The sequence below is a fragment of the Anas platyrhynchos genome, chromosome 1 (genome assembly GCF_047663525.1).
Source record: "Anas platyrhynchos isolate ZD024472 breed Pekin duck chromosome 1, IASCAAS_PekinDuck_T2T, whole genome shotgun sequence".
Classification (NCBI taxonomy): Eukaryota; Metazoa; Chordata; class Aves; order Anseriformes; family Anatidae; genus Anas; species Anas platyrhynchos.
Genome location: NC_092587.1, coordinates 183,038,969 through 183,062,245, shown reverse-complemented (window position 1 = coordinate 183,062,245; position 23,277 = coordinate 183,038,969). Strand labels below are relative to the sequence as shown.

At 36.4% G+C, this 23,277-nt stretch overlaps 1 long non-coding RNA gene across 1 annotated transcript in view; it reads right to left on the bottom strand.

Moving 5' to 3' along the window:
• LOC110351687 (uncharacterized) overlaps window positions 1-23,002 on the bottom strand; it is a 28,050-nt gene extending 5,048 nt beyond the window's left edge. Inside the window, exon 1 of the long non-coding RNA XR_003500929.3 lies at window positions 22,873-23,002. This is a non-coding gene — a long non-coding RNA (uncharacterized lncRNA). The remainder of the gene's footprint in view (window positions 1-22,872) is intronic.
• Between the last annotated feature and the right edge of the window lie 275 nt (window positions 23,003-23,277).

The window sequence follows — 23,277 nt, the reverse complement described above, 5'->3', positions numbered from 1 at the left end:
TCTATCTGACACCTATTGTAGGGTCTCAGAGCTGGTGACAGACTCAGAAATCCAGTTACTGCTTTGGAATTATCAACATTTTCTTCTCCCTGTGATGATGCCAGGTACCTGCAAGCCACTGCAAAACAGTATTAGCCTCAATGTGAGCCAGAACTAGAAATCTAATTTAGTGTTTTAAATCAATGAGGAAGTCTTGCCAGGTGTCGTTAGCTCCAAATCTCAGTTCTTTGTCAAGAGGAAAATCCAAGTCCATAGAATTGTGCAAGCAAAATAAAGAATAGTGCAGATCAGTATAACAATAGAGGTATATTTCATTTAATATAACCAATTTAAAAATTGTAACAGCTCACACAAACATAAAATAGCAGTACATAAAAAAAAAAAAATAAAATCACATAATTAAAATGAATGAGGAGCATGTTAATTGAATAGCTATATTAAGAAAGAAAAAGCATTAGTCTCCTAATGCATTTCTGTTCATCAGCTGCTCAATTTCCTCTGTCTCTCAAAATAGGATACGAAAATATTCTCTTGCTTTTACAGGTAACGTCACATAAAAAATTGGAATATTTGGAATATACCTTTTACCTGAAATCTCCATGTCTTTATCAAATTTCTAAGTTAGCTATGATATCTCCTTTTATCAGAAAGAAAAAAAAAAAAAAAGAAAACTGAGACTAAGTCTCTGCCTACTGAAGAGCTACCACAAAAATTAAAAGATGAAGAAGTTTGTAGAAAAAGAATAAAAACCTTCAAACAAGATTATTTGGCTATAGCTACTCTACTATTTTTGAGAAGGTAACCCAGCTTAATCTCAGGAGTTTATGGTTCTAGCTTTTACACTGCTACTTGTTCTATTACTTCATGAGGCTCCTCCTGAGTGAGGAAAATTTAAACTACAGCTCAGCTTCTTAATGTATGCATGAACAACGTAAGGCCCAGTCTACCACAAAGTAGTCAAAACATAGTTCTTCAGCCCTGAGTGCTGTAAACCCAATCTACAGTTAATCTAACACATGTGGGAAAATGTGGTTTATGAGGTTCAGTGCAGTTAGTGCAGTGGCAATCTCCAAGGAAATCTGCTAAGGGGATCTAATGTTGGGAATTTGCTACTTCTTTGTGACAGATACAGAAAGCCTGCAATATTTCTTGTCATTAACAATGCAAAGAGCAGTGTTGGTAGAGCAGTAAATTATACTTGGACAAATACTTGGCTGTCATATGGAAAGCAGTTTAGCAGGCTATTTGGGATCTACTCAAAACTAGGACAGTTTCCAGGCAAAATTTGTTTGTCTTTATTTCATCCTACAGAACATTTAGCATGTTTTGGGAAAGGGAACTGTCTCCTGACTCTTCCAATAGGGAATAAGCATTACACACAGCAGGAAAACAGTGAATTGATTAAGCAGAAAAAGAATATGCTAATACAGGTGTATGCCCATGATTTATGTAAGTGCACTGCTGAATCATCTGGAGAATAGTATTGCAATTACAGAACAAGTGGGACTGAAAACTCTAGTTACTGCGGTGTAAGTTTCCATCCAAACTGCCTAATTTCAGTCATTAACAACTTTCAGGAGCTATCATCTACCAGGTTTTTCAGGTAGCTTTACTGTTCTATGGTAATTATTTTTTTTTCAAAGTTTAAGAATAAATAATCCAATTATTTCTGAGAAGAGGAACGGTAGAAGAACACTATTCCCACAGCAAATAATGATAACCATTTATAATTTTGTAAAAGCTTCAGCGTCATCACTGTTATCAGACCTTGAATGATATCCCACATTTATCTCTGGAGAAATATAGCTCCCTTTCTTGAAGAGCAGGAGGGAGTCAAAATGTACTGGAACAATGCTGCTGAAAACCATGCAAGGGGTGCAAAATGCTCCAATCTGCCCTGCTTCCTATCCCCCAACCTCCAAATGAAAAAAATCCCTTTAGATATTTACTAATCGTGTTTGAGAATGTTAGATTCTATTCATTGTAAAAGGGAAGTTGGAGATCATATTTAAGTCCTCAGCAAGGCCAGCACTCTGATAATGAGAAGTCTTCAGGACTCCTCCACCAACATTGCAGCTCTTGGAGAAAGAGCTGAAAGACCCAGAGGGCCACCCCCATCACCCAGGAGCTGCTTCACAGATAAAGCCATTCATCTCCACCAGAGCTGCACTGTGTCACAGTTATGTCCCTGCTTGGCCACAGACCTCATGGATCCAGGCCCCACATGCAGGCTAACATCCCCATACCCATGGAGGTTCCTGATGGGCTGGCTCTGTTCTTCATGGCCCTGGTGGAACAATCTCAGAATCTCAGCTGGTGAGGCTCTGCCCTGCCTGCCTAACTGCAAGCTTTGGCTGGCAGCTCCCCTTCCCTTACAAAGCAGCCTGCCCTTACTGCCCCTTGAAAAACACTGTTTTCCAAATTAAATATGTTAGAGCAAATGCACTGTGAAAAGAAAAAAAAAAAAAAGATGACGGATTGACTTTAACTGCTACTCTCTGCTCATTGCAAATGGGGTGGGATGCAGTCATGACTGTCAAGTAGTCACAGATGGACATCACTAAAAATGAACAACTAAATGGGACTAAAGTTAGGACCCTTGCAGTAAGAGCACAGAAAGCTTACTCTCTCACCTACAGTAAATTCTAGTAAATAACCTTCAGACTGTGCTTTCCAATTCACCTAGTGTTTTCAATCTGAGGGTTAGGCACCTTGAACATCAAGACTCTCTAAATAGCTGATAGACAGGGACAGGCATTTACAGACCGTGATTTATCCCACCTGTCTTGGACACCTTTCTCAGGATAAGGCACACATCTCCTTTTGCCAGACACAGAAGGATCTGAGATGGCTGGCTTAAGCTAAAGAATCAATTGCAATGATTTGAGATACACATAGTTTTGCGTGAAGTGTAGCTGGTGACAGCGGTGCTTAAAAAGTTTTTTAAAACAGTTACTTGGAACATTTCAATTACAAAATGTAGTACCCATGAAAATAGTCTTAAGTGCATAGAAGTAAAAAGGAAAGCAACTACACCTGCAAATTTAAATAGCAAATTGGCTGTTAGGTTATGCCTGTGTTTTACTTCCCTGTATGAACCACAACCCTCACAAAAGTTTTTACGTATTAGGCATCTACATCCACACTGCTGGCTACTACAGTAGAGAAGCCATCGATGCATTGGTTAATACATGAATGTTACGGGCAGTTTATAGTGATTTATTTTGGCTAAGCTTCAGGTCTGTGTGTTAGAGTGGGAGGCAGGGCGGCTGTCTGCAGCCTGGGGCTCTCGGGGGAATTTCACTACAAGGGATGGCAGCTCCTTGCAATTAATTATAAAGAATTAGTATGGCAGTAGCAATCTTGAAAAGGGTTTCTGTTGTTGTTTTCTCCATTCTGAAATTTTTGCTGGCTTGAAAGATCCCTTGAATGGGAGTCTGACTATCATGGATCTCCTGAGACTGATATTGATTTTTAGCGTTTAGTCCAGAAACATGAGGCTTAGAGGGAACTCCACAATCGTCAAGGACAATAGTTTGCAGGCAATCACTTTATGTAATCTGTCTTTGAAAACTCACCTATCTCTGTCTTAAATATCAGTCTTGTTCCTCCTAAAAGGCTGTACCGAATCTTAATACCCTCTGTCTTTACAAGACTTTCTCTACTTTCCAGACTGAATGTGGTAATGACAAATGTATGTTTATATGTTTTTTATGTCCAAACTGTGTTATCCTGATAACTGGTGTGCTCCTATAATTTCTGCCTATATCATTAATAAATGACCAAAAAATATCAAAAATCTTTTAGGAACATTAATCATTCCATATCTTAATGCTTCCTTCTATGATACAAATAGTTTTCTTCTCCTTCTTAGCTTCCTTACATTTTTGAACCTTTTTTCTTCAGAGTTACTGTCTCAAATGGCACCATAGAGCCATATATAAAAACATTATACCATATAAAAATATGGTAAAAACATGTTACATTCTTGTCTTCCTTGGATCATTTATTTCCATGGTATTAATTAGTATTTCTTCCAAATGTATTTTAGAGATTTGCTTACTACTGAGATAAATCTTTTGTGACTGATGTTTCTCCATATTTTTCTTTTTTGAAATATGCAATTCTCCAGTCATGAAGCACCGCCCAGAACTGACAGACTAATTTTAAAACTTGATGTTGAGAACTGTGATTTCATATGAATGTTCTTTACAGATTCTTGGATGTTGATTCTCTGATTGTATTGCATTTCTTGAGTGAGCATATTGCATTTCTTAAGTGAGTTTTCCACTCTGAGATAATTTCATTTTTGTTTTAAGGCATGCTTAAATTTTTTTATTTGCTCTGCCTTTACTTTCTCAGTCAATAACATGGTAGTTACTTAACTAAAGATGCTGTGGAGGATGCCAAAAGTGAAAAACTAAGTGTTATTTAACTTCAGTAATACAATTTCTGTATATAAATTTCCTCCTTATTTCCCTGCTTGGAAGCATAGAAAAAATATACTGGGTCAGACTAGAGGTCTACCGCCCACAATACCATCCTTCCAAGAATAACCTGTTTTCATTCCAGTAAGAGTAATAACACGGAAATTTAGATGATGTTTACCTTATACTATCTGCCTTTCAAGACCTGGTATTGTGAAATACCTTTAAGCAACTTGAAAGACTCATTTTTTTGTCTACTTCAATTTCAGATGTAAAACCTAACTTAATTTGACCTATGGCAAATTTCAACTTTCTCTTTCCTGATCTATGTTGTCTTCTTTCCTGTTCTGTCTCTTTTTTTTTCTACTACTGATTACTCCTGGTGTCTTTTCAGAAATGGTAGTTCAGCCTGTTAGGCCTAGAACTCTCACCTGCATGTTTCTTCTTTACTTTACTTGAGATGCAAAATCTAAAGACCTTTTACATCTTTGATTTAAGGAAATTCCATACGAACAATTTAGAGACCCTATTTTGTACAGTTTAAATCTTACAGGCTTTTGTTTGTTTGTCTGTTTTTGTTTTGTTTTGGAATTGATTGTCTTAGACAAAAAGCTAGTTTTTCTCATAAGTAAATTTGCATGAAGCAAAGCCTACGTTTTATTGCTGAGTCCAAGATTATATTCTAAAATATCTTAGAATAACATTCTCTTACGTTTTAAGAAACTCAGACTTAAACAGCACCATTTCTTATTCATGTAAGATTTATGTGAATAAATGTTTGAGCCAACATTTCTAGAAATACCTTTACCATATCCTTCATTTTCATTCTATCTGTTCTTCACTTTTATGTGGGTAGTTAAAATCTCCTACCATCACACAATTCCCAAAGGTATCTTTTTCTAGTGATATTTCAGATATCTCTGTTTCAGTTCACATCCAATTCTTGGGTACCATATAACACCTCTAATCCTTAGACTGCTTTTTAAAATGCCTCCTCAAACAATTTCTGACTTATCAGATTCTGTTTTGTCTGTACAATAATGGCCCAATTCATAACTATCTATCACATCATTATCTAGTGCTAACACTAGCTTAATTTTTATTTCTCTTTTTTCCTGAAGAGTATGTAACTTTTAACAAACCCAATCCAATCATGTCTGCTTTTTTACCAAAATTCCGTTATCCCTATCATGTTCCTAATTAATCTTCACTATACTTCCAATTATTTTGTGTCTTAAAAAAAAAATAGAACGCTTTCCTTACTGGTGTAAAGGTAACATATTTTGACTTGGTGCATTTTTTTTTTAATCTGAAACAGGTATGGACTGTGTACCCTCCACAGCAAATTTAAGTAATAAGATGTTTATACTTGAAATTTTCAGTCTTAAGTGCTTGTAAAGTCCATTTAAAAAGAAATCAGAAAATACATGACTATGAAAATATACAAATATTTTGAAAGTTAATACCAGGTTATATAGTATTCCACTTCAAAACTGTTTTCCTGTATTAAGTATATACAGTCAGTCTTGGAAACACAACCATCTGCACACAATTCAGGAGGTAGTATGTTCTTTTTGAACACTTTTAAGAACATTTTTTAAGATATTTTTATTAAAAATAGATGACATCATGTGGTACATGAAAAATGTAAAATATTCAAATGGTAATTGAGTGTCTGTGGAGAGTTTTTGGACATCCTGAGACTGCTAGCTACTCAGACCTGAGAGATCTAAATAGCAGCTTTGGAGCCTAAACACCTCTTAGCATTTTCAGACACACCCCATAATTCTCAATGTATTCCTACACTGATTCTCTTTCAGGGTAGTTATTATACCTATAGAAATAAAGTACTATTCTTTGACAAAATGTCATCATTCAATCATACAAAGTTGAAGTTTGTGAATGTGTGGTTAGATATTAAGAAACACATATTTCCTGTACTCTGCCAGTGTCCCATATTGATTCACATATTTCAAAATCTGAATGAAGAATTTCTTTTAAATTGGAAGAGGTTATTAAATCACATTCTAAGACCTTCTCCTTTAAAGACTTGGTTCTGTGGAGGCACTGCTTGAGGCTGTATACCTCAGGTTCCCTTTAGCAACTTCATCCTTCACCATTGACCCTCTCCACCAATACCCTGCACAAAGAAAAGCTGCTGCCTCCTCAGCCCCATGAACCGGTAATGTCTAGAAATAATGCAGAAAAAGACACTCTTGTGGTTAAGCTGTTGGATTGACATCTCCAAATTACCCCATAATAAATATATGACAGTAGGTTGTATTTATCAGATATAACTGCACCAATTTATCATAAATAACTGTCAGACATGTCTAACATCTGTTAGGGCTCTCCGGAGAGCAACAAAGATGGTCTTATTGCAGGACTATAGTTAGATGCGTAAAGTTAGGTGTCCTGAATCTTGGGAGATTGCTTCCAGTTCAAAGAAAAGCTGAAATATTGGACTAGATGATCTTGTAGGTCCTTTCCAACCTTCTGTTTCTATGATTCTATGATTCTATTCTCTTCTTGATGTTTCTATGAAATGTGCGTAAATTCAAGTTCTTGAGTAGAATTACTGAAGTCAGTGGGTTTTAACAACATGCTAAAAATAAAGTTTGTATGTGTTTTGTTTAATGGAGTTGAAATTCTGAAATTAAATATGCCTAAATATATTAATGAATTTTCCTTCTGTGTACCTCACTTTGTCAGCAAGAAACAGAAGACATTTTTGTGTTTTATTTTATTCAGCTTGTGATATATCAGAAGGAGTCTCTAAAAGTGGAATCTACAAGGTCTGATGCTGTCTGTGACTGTATTTCTTTGTAATGTTTTTCTCCTAAATTCATCTGAATACTCTGGAATCCAGACTTTCATTTCAAAAATGGAAAGCCTCTATGCTTCACAGAAATGGAGAAAAGTTTGAATGCATGTTAAAATTTATCTTGGCAGTTTAGCAATCAGATAACAAAAAAAAAAAAAAAAAAAAAAAAAAAAAAAAAAGGAAAGAAAATTTTAAAGCATCATTACTTTTAAATTGAACTGATGATAATTGGAGTTTCATTTACAGGTCTTGAAATGTTAAAATTGGTAATTCTGATCTCAGTAATGCAATGGTATAAAATTTTCACAGGAATCAAGTACTGTAAAAAAAATACCTTATTAACAAATGCACACTTTGATTGCATGACCTCACATACAGACATTTCTTTTTTATCTAGACATATTTCATATTCTTTGTCTCAGATAGGGACCTAAAATATGAGCTCTTCCCATTGCTCTTCTTAGTTGAGGCACTTATTTCAAACATCCCCAGTTATGGGCAGCAAACAGAAAATGTAAAATCAGACATTTCAGGTAAAGGCTGTCTCTTCCCTGTTTTTGTTGTTGTTGTTGTTGTTGTTTTGTTTTGTTTTGTTTTGTTTTGTTTTGTTTTGTTTTACTTATTTACTTATTTACATTTTACTTATGCCATCAGGTAGCCTATTCACAAAGAATAAAAATGTCCAAGATGTGCTTACATGTGTTCTTCTGTTTTAGAAGGAACCTAATCAACAAAACTACTGAGCAATCAGAAGAATCTTTTAAAAATTTTCCCAGGTTTACACAAAACCTAGAAACACTTTTGGTGGTTACTACTTGCCATACCTTGAAATACAAACAAATAAAACCACACTTTTTTTTCATCTCGTGAAGGTTCAGCTAGGGCTTATTTCATCTGTATTCATTTGCCCATCCACAACTGTTCGCATTCTGTACGGGTGTCTGGTCCCTAAGATAGCTTCAGGTATTAAAGTATGTCTCAGCAGGTTAGCTACTTATAACTGCAGCCACTTGAAAACAGTAGCAGTAGGAGAGCAAAGTGAGATTATCATATGCTTTTGAGAACAGAACAAGAAGTCAAGGAAAACAAAAGTATCTCAGAGAAATAAATACTAGAAAAAGAGCCCAATTATAGAACAAGCACATCTTATGTTACATCTTATGTTTTTTTTTTTTGTTTGTTTGTTATTTTTTGTTTTGTTTTCCCTTCCTCTATACAAGAATAACAATGCTTCAGAAACTGAGGAATCTTTTTGTATTTAAAGACCAAGTACTTTTCAATTACTTCAAATTAAAGCTTGAGTGAGGTAACGGTGTATTTTTGCCTCAATAAATGTACTTCAAATTATAACTAGTGGAAGTGAAGAACACCATCTTACCAAATACATAGAAAGCAGGATACATCCTAGTACCCACATTATAATAGATTTCACCAAAGCCATTCATTTAGCCAGCCAGTAAGTGAGAGGCAGCATAATCCTTGATATTTTATTTGTTTGGATTACATCTAGTTAGTAATTCAAAACTGGAGTTGTTAAAATTCAGCTAGCCAATCCACACCCCAAAAATTAAACTGAAGAGTAAGAAAGGAAAGATGAAGAACAGAAATGCTCTCCAGACTTCTCTCTATAATAAGGGAAATTTAGAATCTTATTTAGAATATCTACTGAAGTCTCAAAATACATAAAGTCAGGAAGAAGATGTATACCAGAAAAAGGAAATAGTGACAATAGGGCTTGGTCAAAATATGTTTCTTAACAAATATATTCCATACAGTATTTAATTCATTAAATACTATTATACTAATGCTATCATCCCTATTAATAGGGATATCTTAGGACATAGGTATAGTTGTGAACAAGAATATTAATATCGATCTGCTAAGAATAATCTGAAGATTTATTTCTCCTAGGGCTCTTTCTGCTTTTAATATAAATTGCCATATACTTTTTTGTTTGTTTGTTTGTTTGTTTTTTCTTCCCCATGGGATTTTATGTCTGTCCATTTTATGCTTGCAACAGAATGATTTTATTTCTTTTTTTAAAAAAATTTGCTCTTTATCTGGCTAGTAGCGAGGAAAATATTGACAGATTGTTTGTTTGTTTGTTTGTTTCTTTTACCAGTTCCAACTACACATTAATCTGTTAATTTGTAATTCTGTCATTTAGATGTTTCTGCAGCCCTGTTTCTTCCCCCTGAATATTTGGAAGGGATCAGTTGCTACAGAAACCATACCTGTGCTTTTGGTAGGAGTCCTCACCAAGACATTCCATCTTCTTGAGAATGCAAATATTTAAACAAGACTAGGGAAATGTTGTAAAAGAATTGGCTTTTCTCATACAAAATAATCCAACCCTAAACATCAGCAGCAGTGAGGCAGAGAAAGTTGGATGATCAAACATTCTTTGACTTAAAACATTTACATTTCTTTCAAGTACAGTGCATAGAAAAAGTTACCAGTAATGCAAGCAAATACCAAGGCAGAAGGCATAAATATTGCTGTCTCTGTTGACTCCAGCATTTATGCAACATTCAGGATTCCGCAGCTTATTTCTGTCAGGGGATGAATGGGTGGAACCGGGTACCTTTGATGCTGTCCTTTTTATTTACAAACAGAGGAGACAAAGTCCTTTTTCTCTCAACACGGCAGGAATGAAAAAGCCAGAGGCAGTTTACTTGCTTGCAATTCTACCCCCCTTCTCAGCTCACCACAGTTTAATAAATAGCTTCCTCTCATAGCAGAAATTTGAGAAAATGTAACTGTACTTCTCTGTTTGTATCATGGCCTCCTTGTTGTTTTCTTTGTGGTAAATGGTGGTGGTTTTAGTAATTCTCTTCAATTTATCACATCAGTCTTCCTTTACCTCCTTTGTTGGTATCAGACTGTTATAAATGGCTCAGGATTCAAATTAGGATTAAATAAAAAAAAATAGGATTTATTAAAAGAATATAAAGGAATAGAGGTAAGCAAACAGCGCTGGGTGCACCGGGAGTCTCCGCTCCACCAGGACGCACACCAGTTACATCAAGCAGCTGATTTTTATGCACCTAGACTAATACATATTCATTACTACTTCTAAAAAAGTAGATTATTATAATTAGCTTCCAGGGTCCAGTTCCTCCTACTGGAGCATGCGCATCAGTCTCCTCTGGGGGTCTCTAGGGGTCTTTCATGCTGAAGGCTCGTAGTCTTCCTCTCACCCTTTGTACTTACTCGGCACTGTTCCAAGTTTATGGAACACTCTCTGTACACTCTCCGCAGGTCTTGTCTCCCAACCGTCCTTCAGCTTCTTTTTCCTTCCTCTTAATCTCTTGGCCCCCTGGCCAGATACCAAAGATCCACATAGTATCCCATAACAGTCACTAGTTGTTATCAGTTGTTCTGAAACTCCCAGACATCAAACACAAACAGCTTTCTTATTTGACGCTTCACGAGTAATTAAAACATTCTTCCCCAGCCATTCACAGACACATCTATAGCAGTGTTAAGTTAATCTCAAAGAAGACAGGAAAAAAGGCTGTAACTGTTAGAAATAGAAGTCCGGAATAACAAAAGCAAACAGATTCATAAATTTAAGGAGTGTTTTCTGAAGACTTGATAAATTGACTGGAATGAGGGGGAGACTGGGACACACTGCCTCTGTGGTTCAAGAATTAAACTGCCAGTGCAGGGGCCAGAGGCAGACAGGATTCAAACAGAATTATTCTTTATGGACACGAATTTATGGACATGAATTGGAATTGTTAAAACATTCCTCACAAGACATTCATGAAAATCCTGGAACAAGAAGACCAAAGTTAACATTCATATATATTATTGCAAAACTAGGAAAAGATTTCTCAATAAAATGAAATAAAATAAAGATTAAGGGATGTAAACATCCAAAGTTCTCTTACTTGTAATATTTCTATTGGTTGTTTCTTCTTTGGACCCATCACTAAAAGGAGAATACCTTGTCAGGAGCCAACTAATCTACCTAACCTCAATGATAGACATCAATTCCATTCAACTAATTTCATTGAACAACATAAGAGTACTACTGATTTATTTGCTATCTAGGGGCACTTTTTCACATTGAACAATGTAATTTCTTCTATCATAGACCATGCATACAGTGATATTGACTGTCAGGCCCCTGAGCACATCACTGTGTGGGTATTTATCTGCCTGGGCTCAGGGTCAGCAGGTAATGGTTGAGGTGCCTGGCCTTGAAGAGAGCTGTTGGTGAAAACTGCTTAAATGCCTCAGTGAAGGATCCCCTAAAAAAAAAATCTGCTAAGACACCCCTGTGAGGAATCCACCTCCTTGCCCAGGAGCTGATATTAAGATGAGGTTTTTTCCCCAAGTCACTGCCATAGCTACACTGCAGCCTTGCCATGTACACGTGTAGGTAACCAAAAGACAGGAGTATCTGCACTGTTAATAATGGAGGCTACAGTCTATTTTCAAGGATATCAGAAGGTGCTACATGCCTTACTCCTAAGCAACACAAATGACACTTTGCAAACTATGCATATCATGAAACACATGGTCATGACTTAAATCAGGATTTGGCCCTGATTTACTGCACAATCTCAAAAACAAAACAAAACAAAACAAAACAAACAAAAAGTACTTATATATAATCTTTGTTGTCTCTCCATATAATGGATGACATACTCATTTTTAATATCATTTTGTTTTAAAATGAGTCTTAGTTCATTTAACAAGCCACAGATTTTAATGAAAAAAATATTTGACTGTCTACAATAAGAATTATAATAATTAAAACTATTTCAACTGTATTATTGTTAGAAGCCTTAGGTTAAATGGATTCAGATCAGCTTGTAACAGTTAAACAGATAATAAATCCTCTTTTCCTAAAAAAAATAATTAAAAAATAATTAAAAAAACATTTGAAACTTGTTCCAATAGTGCTTCTTGTAACCATCAGTTTACAGGGAAACACAGTCTCAGCCACATTATTTTATTATTTCTGTATTTCTGTGCATTTATAGAGAAGAATCTACTCTTAAGGCATGCTCCATAAAGAGAAGTGCACTGCTGAATGAATAATAATCCTGATTCAAAATGTAAGTACTTGGTAAATTCTTACTTAGCCTGTAAACTAGAAATATGTGGTGCTTTTTGCATTCCAAGTAAAATGTAGATGCATTCTTGGTAAGTGTTATCTTACTCTGTAAGTTATTTAGATGAAATCAGTAAGAATTCTTCACACAGTGAAGTGACACCTATTGTGAAAAAGTAACAGGGAATCTGATCATCATTGGATAAAAATAAAAAGCCAAGACTGAAAAATACTATTAGCATTCAGGAATACTTACAAGATGAAAAGGAATACAATGTTAAAAAATAAATAAAACAAGAATAAAAGACACTATATGCTAATTTGGTGGTGGGATGAAGCTTGGAGTTAGCTGTATAGACTATGATCAGAAAGTAATACAGGAAAAGAGGATGGCCATGAAGACTAAAGAATAATCAATGAACAGAATGTTAATAGCACAAAGTGTACTGCCATGTAGACAGAAAGAGTTCTGAGAATTTATTTGTAAACATGGAGTTTATACTTAGATGAATTTCAGGGAACAGAATGTCACTAAAGAAATATGTCTGCTAAACTGATGAAATCATGAAAAACAGAACTTTAAATCTAGAAAGCATCCCTTACTACAGGGAGAAAGAGAAGTATGAGTAGTATAGTCCTCTGGAGGTCCCATCAGGCAAATCATACTGTTCCGATTACCTGTGTTCATGGTGATGAATTCAGATAAGATGAACTCAGGGAAGATTAACTAGACTGTTCCAGAGAATGGAAAACACATTTGAATAGCTGAGACTGAGAAGTGTGGCTTGCTTAGACAAGCAGAAAGAATGCTGTGAGGGGGTGTCATTGTTGTCTATAAATATCTCAAGCAGAGAAAGAACAAGAATGATACAGATCTGCTTATGCTAAAGAGCAGCTTTGGCATAGGTATGAATGGACCATGATGTATTTACTGATTATTTCTAAATATCACAATGAAGTGCTGAACAGGTTGATTGGAGATGTCTCAGCAATTCCTCTCCCATCTTGTTGAACATATTGTGGCACAGAGGAGGTAAAAAAAGACTAGCAAAAAAAACCCTCAGATATCCTAGGAAGAGGTTGTTGGACTAAGATTGCCCTCCTAAGGTATCTTTTGCATAGTCTTGTTTTGAAATACTTGAACAATTATTGGTGGTGGAATTATTTACTATTCTGCACAGAGAATTTATATACATTTCTATTGTGAAAACAACGACAGAAAAGTCATCGTAACATTATAAAATGCTATTACAGGGACATTTATTGTAACATCACTCTTCACTAGAGCCATACCTGATCTGATTCACATTCTGTATTTAATATTTAATGTGGATACAGAATGGGTAAGGGCAAAAGGTAACAGAGTTGTCTAGCTTCTCCTAGAGTCAGACATTACAATGTGGAAGGAAGTGAATGCCCTAATACTCAAAGTGTTTCCCAGATTGGTAGAGTTTACTGTTTTTTTTGTTTGTTTGTTTTGTTTTGTTTTTTTCCCCAGTGACAGAAATCAGTTGTGTTTTGCAACTTTCATATAACTTTTAATTGTGATATCTATTACTTCAGCTCCTTGCTGACCTTTCAGTTTTTTCTTTGGCTCACTGAAACTCAGCATGGTTCTCACCAGTGAAGATGGTTTATTTTTCCCTTTATGCTTCTGTTTAAGACCACATTTCTGCTGGGTCACCAGTATCAGAAATTGCACTGAGATACAGAAAATCAGAGTTCTATATTGCTCATGCTATGCTCATTTCTTCACTGTTTGCTGTGACATTTTGTTTGTCTTCATGCCTCTCTGCATGGCATTTAGAATGAGGGAACTCTTTAAATCACAGTGCCATCAGAAAACTGGAGCTCAGGCAGGGCTAGAGGAGCAGTCAGTGGTCAGTTAATGTGGCAGCGACAGTTACAGATTTTTCAAATCAATGTTGTGGGCTTTCTGAGGACAGTTGTTAAGGGAGGGTGACTTCCCATCCAGATTCCCTGCAAGGGATAGAAGAATTGTTCTGGAAAAAAAAAAAAAAAACAAAAAAAAGAAGCTTGGTGCCTTGCTCTGCATCCTATAGTACTAAAACTCTGTTCACCATTTTTTGCTCTATACTGATGGTCTAAGCATACTCAATATTCAAAAATCATATCACATATCCCAGGCATTGCATGAGTGATTCTCCATACAGTTCTCTGAACTACTGTCTTGCATACAGTTCTCTGAACTACTGTCTTGCATATGACTACAACATTTCACACGTACTATAACGCCAACAACTGTAAGGTCAGTTCCTTCGTCCTGCTGACTTTGGGGCTAGGTGTGTCCCCAGCCTGGAAAATGAATAACAGACAGCAGAGTCCCATGAGAAAGTGCTTTGCAATCCTATATCTATGTTACCTTCTGTTAGATTGCTCCCAAAGGATATGCCAGCAAGGTAGGCCAAGCCTTCTTCACTTATTTCAGGTCCATAAAGTACTTTCTGCCCTTCCCAGCCATCTTCACACATTGCAAGTTATTTGGGGATTCTTTGGGAATACTAGCTGTCTTGAAGGTCCTGGTGATATCTTTGGCAAGGCCATTCCAGACCCCAGGTCACATTCTAGTTTGTCTTCAGTTCATATGTTTTTAATCATAGAATCATAGAATGACTTTAGTTGGAAGGGACCCTGAAGAACACCCAGTTCCAACCCCCCTGCCATAGGCAGGGTTGCCGCCCACTAGATCAGGTTGCCCAGTGCCCCATCCAGCCTGGCCTTGAACACCTTCAGGGATGGGGCATCCACAGCTTTTCCAGGGCCTCACCACCCTCTGAGCAAAAAACTTCATCCTACAATCCAAGCTAAATCTCTCCTCTTTCAGTTTAAAACCATTCCTGCCTTCCTCTCTAAGGGAACTGCCTCTCACAGTGCCTCAGGATCCACACTGCTCCTGCTCTGCAGCACACTGCTACAAGCTATGACTCACAAATCCGAGAAACAGTAACAGAAAGAGCAAATATGCTGCAGCATCACAGTGCTACTGCATCACTGTATACCCAGGCAAGACTGTCATTCTTCAGAATGGGATGATCAAAAGCACACAATTAAATTCAGGATATGAAAAATCTGCTTTATAGATCTTTACTGTTTTCTGGAGAGCAGCACAAATGCTCCCAGGATCCTATCTGAGTCCAGAAGGAGAGCATCACTTCCAGAACTCCAGTGTGATCTTTTGTGAGACAAACTTACACCCGCTACTTATCAGACATGCTGAATCCATGTCATGAGAGTACACAACAAAGCCTCTGGAAACCGTATGTACCTTTGTGATGCAGTTTGCGATAGTCCCAAGCACACTGGGAATATTCATTCTCAGACTCTTTCCTTTCTTTTTCTGTGTGTTTGTCAGATGCTTCTTGCAGACACTTAAAACCATCAGTGAAGTCTACATCACCCTGAAGTTGGTACCATTTATTGCTGTGCTCTGGGTTGTGCTTTTTCACAGTAACAGCTCTTAATGAATTTGAGAGGATTTTTATTTATTTGTTTGTTTGTTTGTTTGTTGTATCTGGGAGACTAGAAAGCTCATGAGTATATGCATCAGCAGATCAGTCCCAGACCCGGTCCCCCAGTTGGCCAAGCATTAGTTTATTCTTGAGCTCTCTTGCCTGGTGGACTAGTTTACTCTAAAGCAAAATCCTCTCATTGTTCTGCTGAGAGATGATTTGAGATGGCTATCAAAAAGCGGTCACAACAAGAATGCACCAGATTTGTCTCCTATCATTCTGTGTACCTCCAAAAAACTTCACATACCTGTATTCACGTTGGCATGCTATCCTCTAGGGTGTGCAACACACATCCTTAGTTTCATGACATAAATAACCAGTTATGTATGTGTCCTGGTTTCAGCTGTTATGGAGCTAGTTCTCCTCATGGTAGGTGATATAGTGCAGTGTTCTGAATTTAGGATGGACATAATGATGACACACTGATGTTTTAGTTGTTTCTGAGCATTGTTTGCACTAAGTCAAGGACTTTTCTGCTTCTTGTGCTGCCCTGACAGAGGAGTCTGGGGGTGCACAAAGAGCTGAGAGGGGACACAACCAGGACAGCTGACCCAAATGGACCAAAGGAATATTCCCTACCATATGATGACATCGCACTGAACAATAAAACTGGTGAGAGTTGGCCATGGGAGTTCTCAGGGACTGACTGGGCATTGATTGACTGCTGGTGAGCAATTGCATTATGCATTGTGTTTTTTGTTGTTGTTTTGTTTTGTTTAGGAAAGACATTCTTTTCAATAAAAAACAACATTTGCAGGGTGGAAGATGTCAGTTGAATGCTAAGGGGACTTGCCCTGTGTGAATGCAGTCACCCCATATCAGAGGCAAAACTTCGTACTCTGAAGCAGATACTTTAGTCTTAGCCCATGTACACGTCATTTGCATTGACAGTCCACTATAGCCTTAAATACCTGCACAAGCCAGTCTTTGCCCAGCCTCAAGGTGCCTATTCTGTTCTTACCAACTCTCTTCTTCAGACTTCAGAGGACCTTCCCTTACTTTTTTCTACATGTTCCATCATTTCTCTGTTGCCATAACAATACCATAACAGCCTGAATTAAACAGCTAATCTACGGATAATTTCTCAGCCCTTTCTCATCTAAGGTTTGTTATTTGAGAAGATATTTATTTATATTATTTTGTATGCTGATCAGAATCTATTATGAAGTAAAACAGGCAGCTCCTTCCTCCTGCAAATCCCAGGAGCTAGGCCTACCTTGAACTACACATATATTCTAACAATTTTTCAACTGTTTTCCACTCCTTCCCAGATTTTCTGCCAAGAGGCCAGGTGCCAGTACTGTATCCTATATTCTCACCTTATTTCATTCTAAATGTAAGACTTTGGAGTGCTCTCTTTTCAATGAAAACCACAATAGTGCCTTAATCTATGTAACTGGCCCATAATTCCAAGGACTGTGCATAAAATAGAGTACTTGGGGTGCTACTAATCCCAGAGGATGTTGTGTCAAGGGAACCAACACATACTAAACATAACTCTTTTTTTTTTTTTTTTTTCTGTTCTGTTGCAGATAAACTTTAAGTCTGCTAATAAAGAGGCCAATGAAAAAGGCAACCCTAAAAAACAGCCCACAACGAAGAGCACTACACTGTTTAGAAGGGTAAATCAGTGTTCAGAGAACATATTTATAAAGAATAGGTGTTTTCTAGAACTAGCATGCCAAATCTGAAAAAATCTTGTAATACATAGGGAGAGGCTCACATTTCCACTGAGAACACTCTGTGTTACTTAGAATCAGTGTCTCTGAAACACTTTTTTCCTTGACCCTTTGTTTATTTGAGCCAGCTTCAATTAGACCAGGTGCTGTCACAGAGCAGTGACATTTCAAATATCTTTATTTACTTGAGTCACCAGGAATCCCTCAATGACCCTTCAGACTAAATACACAGATTAAATACCAACGACAGCAGGTTATTTAAAGAAAGAAAAGGAATAGGAGCATTCTATTCTCTGAGAAAAAAAAATTTCTTCATGTGTCCAAGAACCAGTTACATGGCAGTGCTGAGGTAATGCCTCCCAGGTGCACAGAGGAGGTTCTGTGGTGAGGACAGAGGAACCTCAAAGAGCCAAAGGGGTCCTACTCCATCTGATACACAATAGCCCTTCTGTACCTACCTGCCAGGTTTGCAACCCCAAAGAGTGTTGTTTAGCATCATGCCCTGGATAAACAACATAATTCTGCTGCTTGCTGTGTTAGTAATAAGTCTCTAGTAAATATCAAGTAGATACCTGGGTGCCTGTGGGGAGAGGAAACATCCACTTACATGTATATGTTTGTAGTTTCAGTAATTCCCTCAGGGTACTAAGTTTGAAACTCTGGGGGTCTTTCTCTTCCTTCCCTTTCTTCCCATAATGATTTTTTCCTCAGTCAAGATTAGGCTAAGATTAGGCTAAGCATGACCAAGGGCCACCTAGCAGCTTTGTTGATGAAGCCTTTATATAAAACCTTTTAGCTGTGTCAGGACTGCCCATCTCAGATGCTGTTTGTCAGTGTCAAACTTTTAAGCAATTCTTCCTTAAATGTCAGGAAGATCTGGGCAAAGACTCATAAGCATTCAGTCTATCCATGGAAAATTCAAAATTATAGACTCAAATTTCAACTATCAAACAAATATTTTTTGTTTGTTTGTTTTTTATACATGTAATTTTTATACACATTTGTTTTTTTTATACATGTAATTCTGTAGAAATAGAAAAATTTTGAAGAATATGTTTGTTGATGTTGTTTTTGTTTTAATACAGAATTCATTATCCTTTGTCTGATTTAGTTCCCAGTTTTGTTTTGTTATACAAATACAGTAAATATTTTTCTTAAGACTATTACACTTCAGGCAAATGCGAAGAAGCCACAGTGTAAATTATTATTAGGCCCATGGATTTTCTTGACCTTTTTCTTTCAGAAATTTCCTTATATAATTGTGTCTTTCCTTTTCATTGTTGTTCTGCTATGCTTTTGAAAGGCTTGGATAAAGCAATTTATTTTACTGTATTTCCTTGAATAAAGGGGTTAAACTAATTGTCTAAGGAATCACACTTGACTAAGATTAGACATCATTGTTGGAAGCCTAACACTTAGGATTTTGTGAAGAGAATGAGGAACATAATGAGTATTCCTGTAGAGCCAAGGTAAAGTAGCTTTATGTCTGAAAGTTAAGAGAAGCTTCAAGAGGCAGAGGCATCGTTTTACCCCTTAATATACCACTCACTGTTTGCACATGATGATCTAAATTTAATGTGAAGAAGCTGTAATTCTTAAAAGAGAAAAACAGCCAAAGGGAGAAGTCATCTTTCAATATACAGCAGACACAGTCACTAAAGGTATAGCTTTAACACTTTAAAAAATAAAAGGTCATATGAGTTAATTAGGCTTTTTTTTTTTTTCCCTTTTCCATTTAATAAGAAACAAAGTTACCATGGAGACTGACTGGATAATGCATTCTATTTTGGTACAAAAACACCTTTTAGAAAGAACATATTTAGTGAGGAAATTTCAAAGGCAGTGAGTGCTGTGAAAAAAAAAAAAAAAAAAGAAAGCCTTTACTTACTCTTTACTTCCTTTTTTTTTTTTTTTTTTTTTTTATTTGTGAGTGCATTAGTGGTTCTGACCCTGTTGTCTGGGGGTTATCTGCAAAGATTTCTTTGCTCTCTGTAGAATAAATATGTTGCAATAGTAATTTTGGCAAGGGTAGCAGCTATACCTATGTTGAGATTGCAAACTACAGTCCATATTATCCATGGATCTGATACTTGTGGCTCCCCCAAACCCTTTGAAATCTCCACTCAGTTGCTTTCTAATGCCATAGACCCTAAATTCCCTATGTCTAAGTTGCCTTAGGTCTCACATTACAGCTCTTAACCTGGCAGTAAGGCCTTCACAGGAAAGAGAGAAGGATCTTTCTGGACCTCTCTGTATTAATTCTTTCCCCAGGAAGCTGAGCCAGGACTAGGAAAAAAGGTGTTAAAAGGAACATTTTCCCTCTTATTTATTTGTTCATTTATTTATTTATTTATTTTCATTTGGTATAGGCACCTAATTCAGATGAGGGCCTCCTCAGGTAAGTTTTCTACTGAGACAAATTTTTCTATGCCATTTGCATCTTGATAGTTGGTAGTAAGTACTTTCTCAGGCACCAATCCTCTGCTTCTCCAGACCATGCTTTGAACAGGTGACTGTCTCAGACTACCATTTGCTGAAACACCTAAAGTTTTCCACAAGCCAAAGGGATTGCCATTGCTATTTATAACTGTTTTAGTTTTTATGAAAAGAAATTTGTCTTATGGAATGTATTGAGACTGTGACTGTAACTCTGAGACTTGTTAACTATTTAGTATTCTAGCTTTATATTTCTCAGTAATATTTCATTCAGGTTATTGGAAGATCCATTCTTTACCTTGAGAAACTGTTCCAAAACCTTTTCTGATTTGTAATTAAGTTTAGCTTGACAACAGATTTTTCATGTGGGCTTTCACATGAACACAGCATGAATTTGCTCCTTCAGTCACAGAAAAGCTAATGAAAATAGATAATAATAATCAAAAATTAAATTATATACAGAAGTGTTTGAAATGTTACTTAATATTTTTTTCAGTATTCACTCAGTTTCAGAATACTAATGTTTAATAAAAATATATTACTCTTACTCAAAAAACAAGCTTATACATGAATTACAAAATGCATATAGTAAGAATATTTTGAAGGACAGTCATTATCTGTTCACTAGATTAAACACAAACAATGTAAATTACTTATGCATCCAGATATGTGGAAAACTCTCTATAATGGCAAAGGAGTATTTCTGTGTGTTTTTTATTATTTCTTTTTTCTTCTTTTTTTTCCTCACTGATTTTCAATTCCATTCTTTTTCTTGTACCTAAAACAATTTAAGGAAATAACTGCACATACTCCAGTTTAAATATTTAAGTAATATACCATTCTTCTAGCATTTATATACACAGAAAAAAACCTTGACTGAAAGTGGGCTATTTTAAAGTCTCACAATGAGTCCTTATCTAGAAGGCAAGGAGGCAAAAGCATCTGGATGAGCTTGATTATGGTCTTCAAACAGAGCAGGTAGTAGCTGTGTGGAACCAAGCGTAATTTATCATACGAAAGGCTTACTTGGGGCACTTGGTAAAAGTGAGACCATTTAGAAAGGAAGTCATTTTTCTTAAATTTATTCCCTGAAGGACAAGAGGAAATATTAAATATTTAACAACTGCGCAGAAAAATAAAATTGCCAACTTTAACTCAATTTCCAAGATTGATTGATGCTGTATTATTTCTACAGCTACATAGGTGACATGTGCCCATAGTTTGTTATAGATGTACAGAATAGTAAGCAAAATATTAGAAATATTACTAACTTTGATGCATTTGGTAATTGACCTGAAGAATATTGCAGTATATTTCTCTAACACACAAGCCAGATAAATAATTTGAAAAAGGACATGTTCAGGTTCTCATTAACAGTGATAATGGGAAATTCAAATAAAGTGTTTGTAACATAAAATTGATTTATAATATGTACTTCTAATGACTTTTCCTAGAGTTAAGTCTTAGCATACAGATACTTTTAGTATTTCATTGATTTGTGTTTGATATTTACAGAGAAGGAATGAAAACAATTTTGCGGTAGAGTACTAAATAAGTAGTATGTAAGGTCTTGAATCTTTTTAAATATGAATCTACAATACAATTTAAAAAAATAAGGAAGGAAAGGCATCAAAAAACATCAACAAGAGTAAAATTGGATATGTATACTAGAGATCTCTAGTAGTGTTGTTGAAGCATAAAATCATTTTTTCTTTCCACCAGGTATACTTCTAAAGGCACGTAAGAGAGGACTTGTTGAGTGGGAGCCATATTGTCTAGCTTAAGGTATCTGACAGTGGGATGTCAATAATGATCTAATACCTGTAAGATACTTTAAGATAAAGAGATGAAAGTACACACTATAAAAGAAGGGTTAATAGTCCCTTTGTTGGACTCTGATCACAAGACAACATAATTATTTTTTTTCTCTCCACTGGTAATAAAAGGAGCCTAAGGTGCCTAGACCTAATTTTCAGATGCACAATCTAACAGTGACTCATCCCCCTTGTTTCTTGTGAAAACATACTTTCCTTTCAATTTATTCTCCAATTTAGGTACAAGAACTGATATGAAAGAGGAAGAGTTCACTGTATTTCATTAATACAGAGAACAGACTGAGCATCCCATGATTGTTGACACCTTGAATTAAAGGAAAGGTTCAGGGAATGTTTTGCTTGTTTGTTTGTTTTTGTTGTTGTTTTTTTTGTTTATGTGTTACATTCATTGTGTATATCACAGCTTTTCATAGATATACCAGTGCTTGAGCTTAGGATGCAAAGTATAGTTACAAGTCCTTTTCTGTAGGTAGGTAATTTAGTTACAGTCTTATAGCCAGAAACTGTACTCAAAAAATTAATTCAAAACTGTGAATTTGTGTGAAAAGGATTATCCAAATTCTAGTATTTATTCTTTGTGTGCCTTGGGATCAGGTGATTACTAGTGCTCCTCATGTCCTTCCAAACACTTAATGATTAGTAGCCCTAAAAGATAAAGAAATAGAAGTGCTACTGTTCCCACAGTATACCCAATTTATATATGCATTCCACATAAACTCAATTGTATGGGAACTTATAAAGAAACTCAACACTGAAGAAACCAGAAGAAGTAAAGCATTTCTGTAATGTTATTTATATCAGTAAAATCAAAGTTCTGAGTTGTTAAAGGATCATGCCTTGTGTTTTGTCAGTTGAACTGCCCTTCTGTGCTATGGCTATGCCCAGGCCATGGCTGGGCTGGGCTTTGATGCTCCACAGGCACCAAAGACACAGAGAGAAAATTACTGGTTGCTGTAATGAACAGTGCTCTGTTGGCTGGAAGAGCAGAGACACTGGGAGGCTTTAGAAACATCAAAAAACACATTAAAGCATGGAAACAATAAAATCTCTGAATGAAAATAAGAATTTCTCACCTCTCAAACTGCCTCATGCTGGTCACTGCTGGTTCCAAATGGTTCCAAAATCAACAGTGCTGACTCACCCTTTGATGAAACACCATCCTGTCAGAGGAGTCTGTGGCACCGTGGCTCAGGCACATTTCATCTCCTGCAGCCAGAGACAGGAGAAGACATGTGGGGAAACACGTGAGGGCTTATCAGAGGATACAAGGAGGGACAGAAGGTGCTTTTCCTAAGTGTTTATTTAATGTTTGTCTCTTTTGTTTCTGTTGTGGTTTAACCTGGCTGGCAGCTAAACACCACACAGCCGTTTGCTCACCCTCCCCCCTCCCTCTCTGGGACGGGGGAGAGAAATGGAAAGTGAAGCCCGTGAGTTGAGATAAAGACAGTTTAATAAGACAGGAAAATAATAATAATAAT